The sequence below is a fragment of the Hippopotamus amphibius genome, chromosome X (genome assembly GCF_030028045.1).
Source record: "Hippopotamus amphibius kiboko isolate mHipAmp2 chromosome X, mHipAmp2.hap2, whole genome shotgun sequence".
Lineage (NCBI taxonomy): Eukaryota > Metazoa > Chordata > Mammalia > Artiodactyla > Hippopotamidae > Hippopotamus > Hippopotamus amphibius.
The window spans coordinates 63248754-63268148 of NC_080203.1; the positions used below are offsets into that span (position 1 = coordinate 63248754).

Consider the following 19395-nt stretch of genomic DNA (forward strand, 5'->3'; position numbering starts at 1 on the left):
TTATTTCCTTTAAAAAATAAGAGTATGTGTTAAAATTAGGCATCTATAATTCTGGTCCCTGCAGAGGAGAAATTTGAGAATTTAGTCACACACTGCTCCTAGACAAGCTCGTCACTGTTCGTTCCCCAGATCTCAGTTAAGCAAGAGCTTTAATTCCATTGCATAACCCATTATTATGAGGTTTGTTACTTTTGTTGGATGATTAAAAGGAAGGAAAAGTACTGACAAATGAACACCTACTATGTGCTGAGCATTATGCTAAGGCTCACATCTACTTAATTTAATTATCTGAATAATTCCATAAGATGGGTACTTTTATCCATATTTTAAGATGAGAAGCTAACCCTCAGAAAGGCTAACTTGCTGAAGGCCAGCCAACAGGTCCAAACTGTAGCTCTCATCTGTCTGACTCTAAATCCACTATATCATATGCATGTATCTCTCAACCTAGCATAAGACAAATGACTCTTTCTTAATTTCTGATAAACAGAAAAGCACCTCCTCAGAGTGGAAGAAACAAACTCAACCATAATGGAACAGAACAATCAGGGGCCTGAAGCGGGGAGTTGTGCCTGGTCATCTCATCTCACTTGAGGCTTGAAACAGCTTGCATCTCCATGGTTTACCAAATGTGGATAAATGCAAAACAGATAAAGAGACCCAGTACTTCACACTAGGAGTAATTTTGAACTTACATGACAGAAACCAAATAAGTGGACTATAGGTTCCACACCTGTAAACCTGGTACAAACAAAAGAAATAAGGAAATGATTAAACAACAAAGACTATAACAGAGGAAAACTAAGAAAAAGTGGAGCTGGTTCAGAAGAAGGAGTCAGTGAAGATTTTATGGAGGAAAGGAGCCTTTAGCCAGATTTCAAGTTTGGATGGGACCTGGACAAGAAGATGATGCATGGTAGACCCAACCCCGACTATATCATGGAGATAAGAATGAAGCTGTCTTGGGACCAGAGAGGAGACAGGCCTTTAAGGCAAAAATGAGAGTATGATGGGAACAGTGAAAAAAATAATAACAATAAGTTGCATAGGGCTTACCAAGCACCAGGCACATTTCTAAGTGATTTATATTGTCACCTCATTCTGGCAGAAATTTTGAAACTTAGGCACAGTTAAATGATCTGCCCAAAGTCACACAACAGGTAGTGTCAGAGTTGGGATTTTGAACCTATGAAACATGATTCCAGAGTTTGTACAATTAACCACTACGATGATACATTAGAGGAAAAGCATATTCAAGCAAAGACATATAGGTACCATTTCCCTAGTCAAAAATTAAGCTTTTCAATGTAAATTAATAGAAAGCAAATATGTAGGAAAAATAGGTAAAAACTAGGCATAGCCCATAACTGGTCAAGTTTTATAAAATTTATTACTTATGGGCAATGTGATTCACTATAAACTATAAGTTGAAATATATGTTACTTTAATTAATTTTTATTGGAGTATAGTTGTTTTACAATGTTGTGTCAGTTTCTACTGTATAGCAAAATGAATCAGCTATACATATGCATATATCCCCTCATTTTTGGATTTCCTTCCCATTTAAGTCATCACAGTGCATTAAGTAGAGTTCCCTGTGCTACAGTTTAAAAGAATTAACAGCATTGAAAGTACAATTTAAGTGGATCTATTAAATTTATATCCTTTTCATAATCTGATCACATAAAAAGATTGTGGAAAATTTCAAAGATTTTTAATTAGCCTTTTTTATCTTAATCTGCATATTGCACAAAGTTTGAAATACTATTATCAAACAGAGGTTAAAACTATACACACACAGAGCTACATCTATACACACTACCTGCTTAAGAGCAAAGGTGGATAGTCAGATCTGTCTCCATTGACTCTTTATCTTAGGTATTTTTAAGATAATAACATGTAGGAAGTCATGTACCGTATTATTATCCCAACAATCTATACTAAGAAATGTCATCCACAATTACCATTGTTCAATTTGTCATACTAAAATATATGGTAGTATCTGAAATATGTTTAAGAATTACATAAAGTTTAAGACAATTTTCAACCCACATATATTTTTCTATATCTATCTCTCATATACGACAAACTGCAACCATTGTAATATAATGGCAGTGTTCTTATAATTAAAGACAAATGCCTTTCTTCTTTAAACACCTTGATTTTTCTATTAAACAAGACCACTTAGTTGAAAATGTGAATAATGTGTATAAAATTTTGATTTAAAACTTCCCCTACCTCTTTCTAAAGACAGCAGCCAAAAAACTGAGTAAGTCAGGGTGCCTTTGAAGATATTTAATTAAAATCTAATCCCACATTCTTAAAGGCTCACATAAATTAAGCTGTCATTCAGGAGATTTATGCATTCACATTTGCATATTACATACAATTCATCAATTACTCATGTTTGAAAGCAATGCTTTTCCCAGGGTGCTGAACTGCCAACAGTGCCAAGAGGCACTTGAAATCCACAAAACCATACCTACTGGTACCTTGGAGGAAGCCACTTCCATATGGTCCTTCGTTTGCACATCCACAGAGCTTCAAGCACACTTAGAAAACTATGACTATCGTTTGATGGATTCTATTCAACTAAATTTGACAGAGAGAAGAACATTTTACTTAATCTTGGTGCAATTGTATACTGGTGGCAATTCAACAATCCTTCTTCTACTCATGGCAAGTTTTAAGATTGCAGTAAAGATACAGAATCATGACTGATGATTCACTTTGGTGTACCTCAAAAACTGGCACAAGAGTGTAAAGCAATTATATTCCAATAAAGAGATGAAAAAAAAAAAAAGAATCATTGCTGAGCTTCTGCATCACCAGCCAAAACAGTTAAGCTAAAAATATTCTCTTCAAGTTGATAGAAGGCAACCATTTGTGTAGCGTGGCATATCTGAGTAAGGTAAAAAAAAAAGAAACAAATATATACCTGTGTGTGTGCATACATACATAACACACAGATACACAAACACACAGAGAGACATGAAGGTGAAAATATCAAAGTATGCAGTGGCTCATTCAGAACACTTGGAAAGCTTTAGATGTGGCAAAAATAAAATGTCCATAACTTTTCCAGACTGCATTTTTTCCTAAACATTATTGTTGGGATAAAATGGTAACTCTTTAATAGCACAATGTCTACAAGCAAATAGATACAAAGACACATTTTCCACATGAGCTATAAGCTGTTACAAGATACCTTTAACCTTTTATACATACTGAGAAAAGAGGTCACTCCAACAGTCCCAAAGGTAAAATGGTACACTTATAAGCCACCACATATAACAAAAAGACAGAACCCAAATGACATAATGAAGTAAGCTCCACAACTGCCACAATATTTTACATGAGTCTATTCCTTAAAAGTTAGTATAATTGTTTTAGAATTCCAAACAACTGCTTGCTTTAAAAAGTGAGGCCTGAACCAGGGACAATTCTCCTTTTCTATGTAATGCCTTCCCCTTTTTCTAAAATTTGTCACCAATTCCTTTATCATTTAGACATCCAGAAAACTCCCAAAACTTAGAGCAGCTGGTAAATGTAAAGGATCTTCTCTCCCCTTTATTTTATATAAGTTATAAACCTGTGTATTTGCATGCATGCATACTGCAGCTAATGTTCAACAAATGACTCATAAAAATTCAACTCTGTAAAGATGTTTTGAGTGCTCACTATGCACAAGGTACTGTGTTAGATATTGTGGGGAGTATAAAGATGCATTATACATGGTCAGAGCTCAAAATCTAATAAGAAAAATATACATGTACACTAATGACTAAAATGCTGACATAAACAATGCAATTTGAGCACAAAAAGAGAGAAATATTCATCCTGAGGGGACCAAAGTAGGTGGCATTTGATCTGGTCCTTAAAGATGAGTATGATAAATGTTAAGATTGTTTCATAAATGTACATGCCTGGTAGAGAGGCCATGCTAATCTTTCTCTATCATTCCAATTTTAGTATATGTTTTGCTAGAAAAAAACACATAATCAAAACTAGCTTCAGAATCTGGCTAGTATTCAAAGCACCGAAAGAACAATAAGAATAGATGAGATAAACATTGTATCTACTAGTTATATACTATTTCCCATGGTACATGCAGCTGGTTTAGTATAAACTGTGGTTTTACATATATCAAACATTGACCATTAGCCAGTCTTAAAGTCAGTTGCCATTGGGTATTTTGTTGCTGAACATTCGCTGGAATAGAGAGATAACAGTGGGTTTCTTCTACCAGAAAACAATATCTGCCTTTTTTTTCCTATCATCCTCGTCAATTTTTGAAATCATGATTTCCCCCTAACAAGGAATAGTAATAAGTGTGTATTACTTTTGTCATATAAATTTCATGTAAAACATTCCTATAAGAGGCAGTATGTTTACTATCTGGAATGGGAGTAAATAGTACTGTAGAATAGAAGATTGTATGTGTGTGTGTGTGTGTGTGTGTGTGTGTGTGTGTGTAATGTCACTCCCTCTAGCTATAATTTAACCGTGAGGAAAAGTATTTGTTTGGCTCTGAATAAAAAAAATTTTTTATGCATTATCAGGTTCAGTTAACAATGTTAGCAAAACAATTGATATGCAGTGTGTCTAATGCTCTAGCATTCAGTGTTAGCTTTTCCAAGCCTTCTTCAAATCCTCCACCTCTAAACCCTGTAAAACCTACATGGGTTTTAATTATGATCAAGAAGCTTGGACTTCCCTGGTTAAGAATCTGCCTGCCAATGCAAGGGACACAGGTTTGATCCCTAGGCAGGGAAGATCCCATATGCCGCAGAGCAACTAAGCCCGTGCACCACAACTATTGAGCGCATGCTCTAGAGCCCGTGAGTCACAACTATTGAGCCCACGTGCCACAACTACTGAAGCCCATGCACCTAGAGCCCGTGCTCCACAACAAGAGAAGCCACCGCACTGAGAAGCCCTCTTGCCACAACCAGAAAAAAGCCTGCATGCAGCAACAAAGACTCAACGCAGCCAAAAAATAAATTTATAAAAAATAAAGCTAACTGTCAGAAAAAATCTATATAGACAGATTTTTAGAATAATTATTCATTATAACAATTCAACTAATTAAATAATGTATTAATATGTTATTTTAAATAATTCAGTGTAGTGGGGACATGCACAACATAAGGTGATTATATCTAGACAGTCAGTGATCATTTACCATTATAATGTTTTTGCCTTTAAAGGACAGAAACAGGTCTTTACTTAAATCATAACTGCTATTTACAGCTGAAAGTTGTCTTATTACACTCTCTCTCCCTAAATGAAGAATAATGTATCATACCTGCCATCTGTCTCTCTTCAAGAAATATTTCTCCCTTCTTTCAGGAAAAAAAAAAAATCTTACACACTATACCCCTCACTACTTTATTTCTTCAGATGCATACAGCCCTAATACTGAATAATCCCTTATTGAATGATTAGAAAACAGTTCTTCTCTTCCTATGCTTACTGTGGTAAATTCCTAACTTCATAAAGGGAGGAAAATGCTTCATATGTGAAAAAGCAGAACAGAATTCAAACCAAAGGGAATTCAAGTTCTGTTAAGAAACAAAACTGCCATAAATCCAAATAACAAGGCTAACATTTTACCAGATACAGAACAATCCACCCAAAGTTACTCATTATTCTAAACATTAATTAAAACTAACTTGTGAATTAAAAGCTATTGTAAGCCAGAAATAAAGAGGAAAAAAATTCTCAAACAATCACTATAAATAAAATATTAAAGTGGCAAAACTCACAAGGTTTTCAGTGTTCTAAGTTTATTTTTAAATGTATTTTACGGATAGGTATAGTACAAAAATATTTTATGCTAAGACTGTGTAAACTGAATGAGAAATCTGCTCAGTTTAGAGGCTACTTTGACATACTGGTTTTGTTCTAGTTCAATAGTTACAGAAAATCTATAAATTCAATTCCAGTTCTGTGTCATTGGATCAAAAGAGTTTAGCTCATCTTGTGATTTAGTAAAAATAATAATGATAATAATTTGGAGGGTTGGATTCTACCAATTAGTAAGGCTTACTGCATTTTTAGATCATCATTTAGTTTAGTTCAAAACCTTATCTTAGATAATAGCAAAGAGCTAGACTAATGACTAAATTATAGCACTGTGCAAAAGTATATATTGTCTTTTGACATATCATGTGCATTTTAAGTTAAGCATAATATCTTTCCACATTGTATTAATTTTCATTTACTTCCTCTTTTCATTTTATATCTAACAAAACTGTCCTAAAATTAACTTATGCAACAAATATGCTTCATGATAGTTGTCTTCAAGAATCTGATGATGTTACTATATGGCATATGGCTGGCTGTGCAACTTCTGTGTTGGAAAAGGCATCACCTAACAAGAAAGATAAATCTCCTGTCCACTGCAAAACTCTATTATATGTTGTTTAGGCAAGAAAATCATTGAAAATGACAAGAGGTATGTCGATCAAAATATACATATTAAAAATCCTTATATACATAGATTCATAACCCATACTCTGCTAAAAGAACCACAACAAGCAGAGTATTTTCTAAATTATAACTTTAAGGAAGGTCATAATTCTTGCCCCAGGCACACCTAAATGTGAAACCTTCTTACTACTTTTTTTGCAATAGTCTCACCATAAGCACCCATCAATTTTGCTGTCCAGAATGTTGTTTCAATCAAAATAAGATTAACAGGGCCACAGCAGAATATCAATAAAATCTCTAACTTATTGAGAGCATCTGTCAGGATAGAAAGAGATAGAGTTTAGGTAGGAAACAGACACTTAAATTCCCATTCTCAAAGTTGGAGAATAAGGCAATTACAATTTCAATTCATTCAATTTGATATAGCAAATGCTTATTGAATTATTAATATTTACCACTGATTAGCACTCATTATAGATATAGTAGAATTTGGAAACTTTACACACAAATACAGGTGCATGCATAAAATATGTATATACATGTTTCTATACATTTCCACATCACCAGAGCCTAGTAGAATGCATGGCACATGATAAACACTTAATAAATGTTTATTGAATAGCTTAATGATTCGATCCACTTTAATTTTCCACAGGTAGCTCCCTAAAAATGTATTGTTACATCGCTTCTACCAACATTATCTTTGTAAGGCTTATTGCAGACTGGCGGTTAAAATGGAGGACATTAAATAGTCCTCCAGTCTTCTTCCAACCACTGGTCCTTATGGCTTTATCCTTACCCTCCCTTCCTAAGCCACACAGGCTAAGTAAAGAGTTAAGACTTTAATTTCCAACATATTAGACCATATCACATTAGAACTGTCTTTTGGGTTTTGTTGGATTTTGAATATGTCTCTAACATGCTGACAAGATACACTCCCTAAACTTATTTGGTGGGTGCATTAATTTCTAGGAGTAACAAGCCTGGAATCAGCATATATAGTATTATTTTACAGATGCCATACCCAGAAATGAGATGAGTTTATATCTTTAGCAAAAAGCTCAGAAAAGAATTGTGAATATGCCCACTAGCTTTCAACTGACATCAAAATAGAGTCTCTGTCACCTTAAAAGGAGTTAGAATTAAGTAAGCAAGTGAAGACATGCTCAGTTAAAAATGGAATAAGGACAAATGATAGGTGGCAAACCAATAAATATTAACAAGAAAATAATAAGATGAATAAAGTGGGCAATAGCTTACGAAGTTACAAATATAGCCAAATGAAGAGGAAAGTTCCAAAAATGATATCCAAGTATTTAGAACATTACTGTAGTCAGCAACACTCTAACACCAAAATGTAAACATGTGACTTTATATATTTCATGGTGTTCTGTTTATATTCTGTTTTATTATCCAAGCACAAATGAACTTGACTTATAACCATTGACACTTACTATATATTTCTAGGTTGAAAATACTATCCAAATAAGAGTGCATTAACCAAGGCTTGTTCTGGTAATTCTTTCACATCTTCCATTCTTAAGCAGAATTGGAACTTTCTAATCACTTCTGGTTGCTGATAACAAGAAACAGTAAGATATTACTTAGGAAAAAGAATTTAGCATCATTTCTTCTGGCACCATGATTTCACCCTTGGAACATGTTCTAAATTTACAAGGTTAGGTATTTGAAGCCGGTTACCCCAACATGTAAAAAGTAACATATGACAACAACTGCGGGAGCTTGAGGAAGCCTCACCAACCATATTCTGTCTATCACTGTAAAGTACCAACTCCACTTCTACCATTCAACAACTTATCCATGTAGCTTACTACTTTCATCTGCAATGTTAGATTTGCATTTACATTGTGCAGCCATGGGTAACCATATGGCACAGTCTTTAACCCCTCCAGCTTCCTTGCCCCAAACTGGCAAAATAAAAGGAGTTTCTCAAGGTCTTTATGGTTACCTTCAAAGGTCATAGTACAGGGATTCAGTAACATATAGGCAAAACAAATACATCATCCCATTTTTGTATTTACTATACAGAGAGCCCCAGCTGCAAAACTCTTCAGGTCATTCATTCTGAAAAAGCACTGAAAATGAATATATTAAAGCAATCATCCTATGTATTGAGATTAAAAGTAGGTAATACTTTCTGAAGTAACAAATCCCCTAAACCACCTTTTTAAAGCTTGTAAGAATCAAGTCATGGCACAGAAGACTTAAGACATCAATGTGATAGCCCACAATATTATGTACACATCTCTTCCAGGTTGTCAAAATTATGGCCAATTTCATTGGATCTGGCGCCCTTTACTTCAAAGAACCTACAGATATCTGTCATCATCTATGGTATCCGGATGTATATTCTGTGAGTCAAGAATGTCACAAATTCAAAGCAATAGTCTTGGGTGCTCCATGCATTTAAGCATGATCTGATGGACACAACAGGCTCCTTTCAAAACGGAGCTGCTGGGAACATGCAAGTAAGTATCCCTGATGGTATCAAAACAGAGGGTTTGCAAAGGAGGCAAATACAATTCACCTCTTTTTTGGACATGGGCATCCATGCAAATCTCTGTCCATACCTCTTTTTTGAAAGGATAGAAGAGTTCCAAATATACCAGAAATTCTCATTTGTGCATTTTGATTTACTTGAAATTATGACAGTATCAAATATTTTGCTATTTGTCTCAGTCTCTGAATTTAAAGCTGTACTATATTTCAAGTTTTATATTTTCACTAAAGTAAAGAATCAAATACTGTCATGGAAGATCACTGAGAAAAACTATCCATACTTTTTTCTGACAGAGGAAAGCAGCAATGTAAATTTATAAAAATTGTATAGTTTTGAATTATGACTTGTAGAAATTTAGGAGTCAAGAAAAAGCATAATACTGAGTTCAGCCCTGTTTTTTTCTTAAAAATATATATTTCTTTTCTTATTGAAACTTTGACTTTCAGTCATTCTTATTCATTGTAAGCCTTCCTATTCTTAGCAGCTAAAAGTTGTTCACCCTTCTAAGACCTTGCTACCTGCTATTTTCTACCTTTCTCTATACCTGTCTTAAGGCATTTACACTTCTTATCTTTTATTTAAGTAATCAATACAGAAATACATGAATTATTTTTCTTACTAGATTCATCAAGGGGCAAGTAGGAAAAATGTGTGCCTCCATATACTCCTATAATGTCCAGTACAGTTCTTTGAATATTATATACATGAAAACAAACTCATACACATGTAATAGGCTTAAAGCTAGTTAACATGTTTTTCAAAGTGTAATAATTAACAGAATTGTTCAGGTAATGGAATATTATAGTTAGTATTATGTCATAGAGTTTTGCTGAATCTGTTCAAAATGACTAAATTATGCTTAAAGTCATATACTTTAATATCTTTAGAAATATGTTAGAACAATTTCTTACTTTTGTAAATACAAGTTCATAAATAAAATGGGATCTTTTTCAGATGACCAGAGAGCTTGCTACAGCTTAGGGTCATCACTCTGAACAAAACTAACCATTGTGACATATTAGAAATTCAGAGAGCAAATAAAATTGAAATGAAATGTGTACTGATCCCAAGACACTTCTTGAATTACCTTATCTTGCCATATTCTCCTCAAAGTTAAGTACAACTCCCCAGAGAAATTTGTTTAATTGAGGGTTTAAAGCAGTTGTTTTTCATTTAATCATGGTTCTGCTGTAACATTACCAAGTATTTCCTACCAGCTCTACAGAATGAGCAAGACATCCACATGCCATTTAAAAATATATACTACACAAGTATATATGTATATATACTTATAAATGTGTAAATACATATATATGCAAAACCATATAATATAAATACACATATATACAAAATCACTCAAAAGCATTATGATAGGAAACAGCTTATAATGATGAATAGGCATTCTGCAATTCTTCATTGTATTGTGGACTTATGAATTTATTTGCAAAAAGGAGCAAAGAATGTATTAATTAGGTGAACAATACATGTACAATCCCCCTCCTGCAAAAATGCTCTCATTTCAATGGGAAAATCTCACGATGCCAACTGATTTTTAATTTCAGTTTTGTATTCTCTATTATTCATTTCCCATTCATCATTTACAATAATTTCACTCTATTCATTCTGCTTTTGCGTCAATATAATGCAAAATTATAACAACCAAAACATCACTCCCAAGGAAGGAATTTATTCTAAGGATAATATTTGTTTATGCAAAAATACATCTAAGAGAAATATAAAGAAACTATTCAAGTCAGAATGAGCTACTGAGGTACTCTTACATATTTATAGTTTAATCTGTTATTTTCCTTCTTTTATTCTCTATCTTATTACATTTGTTTTTATATCATAAATGTTTTCAATTAAATGGAAAATCAACAATGCTTTTTTTTCTACATGTATAGATGGGAACTCTTCAATGACATTTCTATGTGGATAGCCTCCCATAATTTGTTTGTAAAGGTTTTTGGTCAAGGTCCTGCTAATACTTTCCAAAATAATTATCTTTTTTGCTAAGAAGTTCTGAGTCTATATTATTTTTCCATACGTGATAGAGAAAACTTATCCAATGAATAAGAGACCAAAGCTTTGAAAGGGTAAGTGTCAAAAGCAAATTAGACCTCTGATGACATGAACTCCAAGGAAAATCAAATAACAATACTTCTTCTTTGAATTTGTAATTGCATACCAGAAAGTAAAGAATAAGATAAACATTTTTCTGTTTGTTTTTCACTTTCACAGAAACTCCATCCTTATATGCTTTTAGATGGCCACATTTTGCTGACATTTACAAACATTTCATGTTGATCTTACATGGGTCACATCAATCATCTATACAGTTTCAATGACACTTTGTTAAATAAACTGTCATGAAAGATTTATAGAGAATTTGATAAAAGTAAAGAAGATGTAGTTTAGCTTTTAAAGATTCATTACCCCTTTTCTGAGGGGTAATATCACTTTGAAAATATCACTAAGCTTTTCTAGCAGTAAGTAAAGAAAGAAAAAAAATCCCTTTCTCCCAAATAAAATCTCTTTTATTTTTATAACATTCTTCTTCTTGCAAACATTGGAGGTGGGAGTGGGAAAGAGAACCATCCCAATTCAATGCTCCCTAGATTTAATGCTTATGCATTGATCCCATTTTAAGAAACATTACATGTAAGTTAACAGCATTCAAATTTTATCCACTAAAGAAATATTAAATAAATATGAGTCTTTAATCCATTCATGCAAACAGGTGCTTCCATCAAACACCTGAATACTTGTATTCTGAATTGGATGGTATATGATGGCAAAAATGACACAAATTATTCCTCACGCATTATTGAGGCATTGAAGTGTAAAAGGCTACACTGGAATTCCCTAGGTTCTTTAGCATGAATAATTACAATATGAGACCACTTAATTTAATTGTAAGCTAGAAGCTAGCTGCCTTAGACACCTGGCTAGTTTTGTTGTTTGCTTTTCCATGAAATTAAAAATGAGTATTACTTTGACTTGGACTTGTAAAGTAAGTCTAAGTCTAGAGGCTGAGGCTCTAGCAGGCAAGCAATAATGAAGCCATGTTACAATTATATTTGCAATTATATATCTCATTGCAGTGGGAGAGTAGGCAATAAAGATTTTGTTAACATCATGCATCTCATTTTTTTTTCATTTTACATGTGAATTTGTTGAAAAGTACTAATTTAGATTATAACTCCAAATTGCAGCACTGTTCTAGACTCCCTTGTAAGTTTCCTTGCCTAATGATCTATTGACACTTTCTGAGATATTTCCTTTGCTATCAATCCTCAGGAAAAATTTAAAATCATTCGGATCACTGTTTTGTTGCCTGTAAAACAAGCATACACTGATAATGAATAATTTATAATCTAAAAATTTCTGAAATTTTATATGCTTATATTTAAGATAGTAAACTATACATGCTAGAGACCAAGAATATAAATGCTTAGTACAGTATTTTGCATAGTTAAATGCATGCTATTTATTCAGTATTAAGGTGTGTACTGGTTATGTTTCTAAAGATGAGATTTGACCTCTTGGGTAATCACATATGTGTTTTAGAAATAAGCTCTACTATAATAGAATTCAATTCTATAATTGATTAGAGTACACTAAGCATTCCAGAGAAAGCTTACATTTTAAACATAGCATTCATAATTCGTTTACACATAGCAGTTTGAAATTTAGTAATCTTATCATAATAAAATAATATTGTATATAGAGATATGTAAAAACCTTTTTCTATTTCAAAGGCTACATTTCTCCTCATACCATTTACTAAATTATTACACATTTTAGTATCAAAATATCTTTTTCTCAAGTTTCTTTCTTTAAGAAACCACTATGATTCTTAACACGTTTTACTCATGTGACAGTAGGCTGAGGTTTTGAGCTTTTGATTCTCTTTTATTTTTAAGTAACCAGCTCTTCATGTGTTATGTAAACAAGGGCGAAGTTTCTGAGTTGTTAAGATTGAAGCAGAAGCAAGCTTGATTTTCAAATTAAGTTTTGACTAGTAATTCAATTGTAGAAATACATTTTGAGAATCACTGGACAATTTTATAGCAGTTAAAGGGTAAGTAATAAGGACATTATTAATATAATATAAAGGCAGCTTCTTATTATAGTCCTGTATATAAAAAGACATTCACTCTCCTGTTTATGGCATTTTTATTTTTTCAAAAAAATTTTTGAGTAAAGGAACTTAACTTTGGGAATAGAAATAGCTAAATGCTCTACTTAATAACACCAGCTCTGTACACTTACTATCATGTCAGAGCTGTTTTCATTACAAAACTATTGCAATTCTAATCATTAGATGTGGTAAACTGAAATTCAGGAGACTCTTATTCCAAGCAAAACTAAACATTATCTAAGAAAGCAGAGACTACAAAGAATGAACCAGGACATTTTAGTTATCTTTAATACTTACAAGATAAGTTTGCAAAGTTAAAAGTCAATGAAATGTATTTGCATCCTACGTTAGTCTGTCACACAAGCTTAGAGATCAGTAAAACATTTTTGAATCCTTATGAATACAAACGAGCAGACATATAAAGCCTACAGCATGGTGTCAGGTACACACTGAGTGCTCAAGGTTGTTTTTAAATAACTGAAAGGACTCTCTCAGAAAGCATTTTAAAGAAACAGTTAAAATTCTTGCAAAAGTATAAGCTTTTCATAATTGTTTTGAGAAGCATCCAGATGCCTTCTAATGGTCTTTAAGAGTCTATACAGCTTCTATAAATATCTCTTCCAATCTACAACTTAAGCTTCTTATGGATATAAGTTTTACAGCATAAAATGTGTTATAAAACAACTGAAGAACAAAATAGCATGTTATTTTCATGCTTGAGGTAAAAAAATATTTATCTTTGGTATGTTTACACAATTTGAAACCAATTATTTGGGATTAAAACCATCCCTCATTTCTTTTATTTTAAAATAATTTAAGCCCTTATATAATAAATAATGTATCTGTATAGTAAATTTTGCCTCACATGCTTAACCCCTTTATCTTCAAAGAAATCTTTATAATTGTTTCCAATTATACTATGTCTGGCTCTTTCTGTTACAAATTCTTTGGTACAGACTTGAACATGAAACCAACTTCTACAACTCATCATCATAAATATCTTTTATTTACACAAACTAAATATTCATTGAGAACCAAAACACTGTATTATTTCATGACCACATCATCACTATCAGAAGTCCTAAGACAACCTACTATTAGTTCCCCCTCAGGAATAAAACTGTATTCTTTAGGTTGCATCAAAAAACAGGCCAAAACCAAGACAAGTGTATTCTGTTGCTATATTTCTTCAGTCCATTATCTCCTTCATTAATCACATTCTATCAGCCCCTGACACTGGGTGAGCAGCTTTATTTACAGATTGTGTGTTACCTTTCACATTACTAACAGGGTTTTAATCTAGTCCTGTTTAAAGACTTACAGTTCCTATCATGAATGTCAAATTGAAGAATCCTTTTTGACTTGGAGCTTTTTTCAATATTTAGCTTTTTAATGAAAACTTTATTATGTAAAATATGACACAAAAAAGCATAAAGTATAAGATATCTCTAAAAGTAAAATGAGATTGGATAGTTCAATTATAAGTTTAGAATCTGAGACAGTAAAAAGAGCAACATATAAGAAAAAGGGTCTAAAGCCAAAATTTCTCTCTCATGTAATTTGTCAATCAAATTTACCAGAACAATTTGGAATTGACTAAAATATAATTACTAAATGAAATGAGGTGTTTTATTTAAATTTGATGACTGTGTAGTTTCATATTGGTAAGTATTGTTGGGGACAATCCACTTTGGGGATCTGCCATCCTCCAAACAAACACCACTGAGTTATAAAACTTTCACCCTTCTCTCACCAGACTAAGCCTTAGAGTGCTAGCTTTAGAATCTTTGTACTTTCTGCTCTCTTTGCCTGAAATATTCTTACCCAATAGTTAGGTTGCTTGCCCACTCATTTTAATCAGGCTCAAATGCTACCTTATCAGAAAGCCTTCCCTAATCACCTAATTGAAAGCATATCCCAAAGACTTTTTCATTTTTCTCTGCCTTATTTTTCCTCAGAGTGCTTATCTCATAGACTTTTAATTTATTTGTTTACTTGTTTTTCATTTCTCTCCCTCAACTATAATGTAAATATAATTTTCTTTTGTTCATTATTACATTTCTGTGCCTAGAACAAAACCTAACATATGTGATCAATAGATATTTTTAACTAATAAATAAGTAAACTTGAATTTAGTAGATTTTCTTTAGGTACATGCTACACTTAAATTTACACAATAGTATAAGTTAAATTGATTGTGAGATTCTTACATGTGGGTGACCTTGCCCCTGAATGTCTAGGTGCTTTCAATCAGTCATAACTAAAAACAGTTAATCCTTTAACAGGCCATGCCTCACGAATCTTTCTCTAAGTCTGGCTGAGATAACAGGCCATGGAGTACTCTGGTCCCTACCATTTCTGTTACTTACAGAACTGCTATTTGTCCTCCTGACCCAGAATTCCTTGAGTACCACAGGCTGCTGAGATGACATCTTATTCCCTCCTCCTTTTTCCATAAGGTTAACGCTGCATTCTGAATAAATTATTGAAACTCTCGAGCTCTCATCCTCATATTCAATTCCATAGGTATAGGGAGGCAGAAGACAATGGTATTATAACTACATTTGACTACACATCATATTATACTCAAACTGAAGAAAACCAAAGATTAAGGAAAACATCTTGATATGTCAGATTGGGGGGAAAAAGTGCCTATAGTACAGCAAAGATAAGAGTTACATCTGACTTCTGCTCAGAAGCCATGCAAGCAAGCAGAGCGTGAAGTGAAATATTTGAAGTGTTGAAAGAAAAAAAACCCATCAGTATAGAATTCTGTATTCCCTGAAATTATCCTTCAAAAGTAAAGGAGAAATAGACTTTCTCAGACAAACAAAAACTGAGGGGATTTGCTGCCAGTAGACCTGGCTTGCAAAAAAAGTTAAAGTAGGTTATTCAGAAAGAAAGAAAATTATGTAGGTCAAAAACTCAGTATACATATAGAAAGGATAAGTAGAAAAAGAATAAATGAAAGTAATATAAAACCTTAACATTTATTATTCTTAATTTATCTAATAGGTAACAGTTTGTTTAAAATAATAACAATGTATTCAATGACTATAGCTTATATATAAGTGAAATGAATGACAGTAATAATACAAGGCACAGGAGGAAGGAATTAGGAATATTTTGCTATTATAAGGTAGTTGCCCTACCTAGGAAGTAGTACAATGTTATTTGAACGTAAAGTTGGGTTTGTTTAAAATGTATATTCCATTAAACTAGAACAACTGCTAAAAGATGTAAAAGAAATAAAGTATAATTTATTTGCAAAAAAGGAGAGAAAATTAAATGATATAAAATGCTGAATGTAAACCAGAGAAGGTAGAAGAAGGATGAAAGATAAAAACAGGAACAAATAACAAGGACAACAAACAGAAAACAGTTACAGATATGGCAGATATTAATCCAACTATATCAATAATTACTTTAAATGTCAATGGTCTAAAATATATCAAGTAAAAGAGATTGTCACAGTGAATCAAAGAACAAGACCCAACTATATGTTGTCTACAAGAAATGCACTTTAAATATAAAGATATATGTAGATTAAAAGTAAAAAGATAGAGAAAGATATACCATGCAAACACTAATCAAAAGAGAGGTGAAGTCACTGTATTAATCTCAGGCAGAAGAGATTCCAGAGCAAAGAAAATTACTAGTGATAAAGAGGGCCATTACAAGATGATAAAAGGGACAACTGTCCAAGAATACATAACAATCCTTAATGTGTATGCACCTAACCCTAACGACAGAGTATCAAAATATGTTTGGCAAAAACTGATAGAACTTCAAAAAGAAATAAATGAATACATTATTATAGTCATAGACCTTAACACCCTTTTATGAGAAATAGACAGATCCTGCAGGCAGAAAATCAGTAAGTACATAGTTCAACTCAGCAGAACCATCAATCAACTGGATATAATGAACATCTATAGAATATTTCATCCAACGACAGCAGAATATACATTCTTCTGAAGCTCACATGGAAGATTCACCAACATAGAACGCATCTGGAGCCATAATATATCAGCTCTCAGGCCATAATGGATTTAAAGTAGAAGTCAATAATAGAAAGACAGCTGGAAAATTCCAAATTACTTAGGGATTAAACAATAATCCAAATAAGGTGTGTTAAAGAAGAACTCTCCAGAGAAATATAAAAATACTTTAAACTAAATGGAAATGAAAATACAACTTAACAAAATTTGGGAGACACAGTAACTGCATTGTTCAGAGGGAAATTTAGAGCACTGAAAGCATGTACTTTTAAAAAGTAAAGATCTAAAAGCAAAGTTTCCACTTTATGGAACTAGAAAAAAGCAAATTAAAGCTAATGTAAGCAGAACATAAAAATAATAAGTTGAAAAAAAAGAAATTGAAGGAGATTTAATCAATAGAGAAAATCAACAAAATCAAAACTTGGTTAGTTGAAAAGTTCAGTAAAATCAATAAGCTTCTGACCAGGTGAACTAAGGGAAAAGAGAGAAGACACAAATTAACTAATATGAGAAATGAAAGAGGGGACATCACAACAGATGTCACAGACATTAAAAGTTTAATAAAAGGATAATAAAGGAATATTATGAACAACTCTATGCCTACAAATTTGATAACTTGTATGAAATAGACCAATTCATTAAAATACACAATCTGCAAATGTCTAACAAAAAGAAATAGATAATCTGAGTAAACCTACATCTATTAAAGAAAATGATCAAAAATTAAACTTGAAAAATAGAAAGCACCAGGCTGATATGGGTTCACTTTCTTTAAAGAAGAAATTATATAAATATTCCAGTATTTCTTTCAGAGGATAGAAGCAGGGGAAATAACTCCATAATTCACTCCAGGACACCAGCGTTACCCTAACATCACAACCAGGCAAAAACATTACAAAAAAAAAAAAAAAAGACTAAATCTCATAATCATAGATGCAAATATCCTCAACAGAATATTAGCATATCAAATCCAACAATGTATAAAAATAATTTTACACCAAGACCAACTGGGATTTATTCCAGTTATGCAAGGTTGGTTCAACTTTCAAAAATAAATTAATATGAAGTGGAGAAGGTGATCAAGATCACAGAGGAAGAGGACATGGAGATCATCTCCCCCCACAAACACTACAAAAATACATCTACTTGTGGAACAATTCTCTTGGAAAACTACCTGGAAACCAACAGAAGGACTCATGTACAACCAAGGTTTTAAGAAAGATATACACGTAATCGGGTAAGACTGGAAGAAAAGAGATAAGGTCAGGACCTATACCCCAGGAGAGAACTCAAAGAAAATGGAGATTGCACAGGTGGACACTCTGGAGAGTGAGTGGGTTGAGCCAAAGACTAGGCATCCCAGTCCTGGGGTCCTACATGTGAGAGACAAGCCCCTTTGGGTGATTGGAGAAATACTGGGACAGAGAAAAAGGCTGGAGAAGCACAGACTCCACTCATGAGGAGGGCACAGGTGCTGAGTTGCCCCCAGGCAGGGCAGAGAGAGGTCTGCCACAGCGGCTGCTGCCTCAGCTCACTCCCAGCCTGAGCTGAGTGAACACCTCAGCCCTGCTCACTCCATGCCACAAACAAAATGAAAAGAAAATGAAAGTTATCTATGAGATCTTTGGGATAACATTAAACATGCCAATATTCGCATTATAGGTGTCCCAGAAGGAGAAAAGAGAGGGAAGGGTAATGAAATGTATTTGAAGAAAATGTGGATGAAAACCTCTCAAACCTGAAGAAGGAAAAATATCCAGATACAGGAAGCACAGAGGGTCCCAAACAAGATGAACCAAAACAGACCCACAGGAAGATATATATTAATTGAAATGAAGTTAAAAATAAAGAGAGCATTCTAGAGGCAGCAAGAGAAAAACAAAGAGTCATGTCAAGGGAATCCCGATAAGGTTATCAGCTGATTTCTCTGCAGAAACTTTGCAGGTCAGATATAGTCCAAGTGCTAAAAAGGAAAAACCTGAAAACCAGGATATTCTACCCAGCAGAATTATCATTTAGAATAAAAGGAAAGAAAAAGAAATTTTCAGACAAGCAAAATTTAAAAGAACTCAGCAATACTAACCTACCCCAAAAGAAATGTTTAAGTGTCTTCTTTAAATGGAAAAAAAAAGTAAGAATCTGTATGAAAGAGTAAATCCCATTAGGAAAGGCAGATATGCAGTAAGGATTCAAGATTACTTAAATAAGCCATTATGTGGATTAAAAGACATAAACTATTGGAAAAGGCAGTGATAATTATAATAAACACTGAAGGGATAAGCATGAAAATGTAA

The 19395-nt window shown here is 33.1% G+C and overlaps 1 protein-coding gene and 1 pseudogene across 1 annotated transcript in view; both read right to left on the reverse strand.

Annotated features, from left to right (window-relative positions):
• Window positions 1–19395, reverse strand: part of DACH2 (dachshund family transcription factor 2) — a 632298-nt gene that overhangs the window by 392511 nt on the left and 220392 nt on the right. The window lies entirely within an intron of this gene.
• On the reverse strand, window positions 3895–3995 carry LOC130842748 (U6 spliceosomal RNA; annotated as a pseudogene).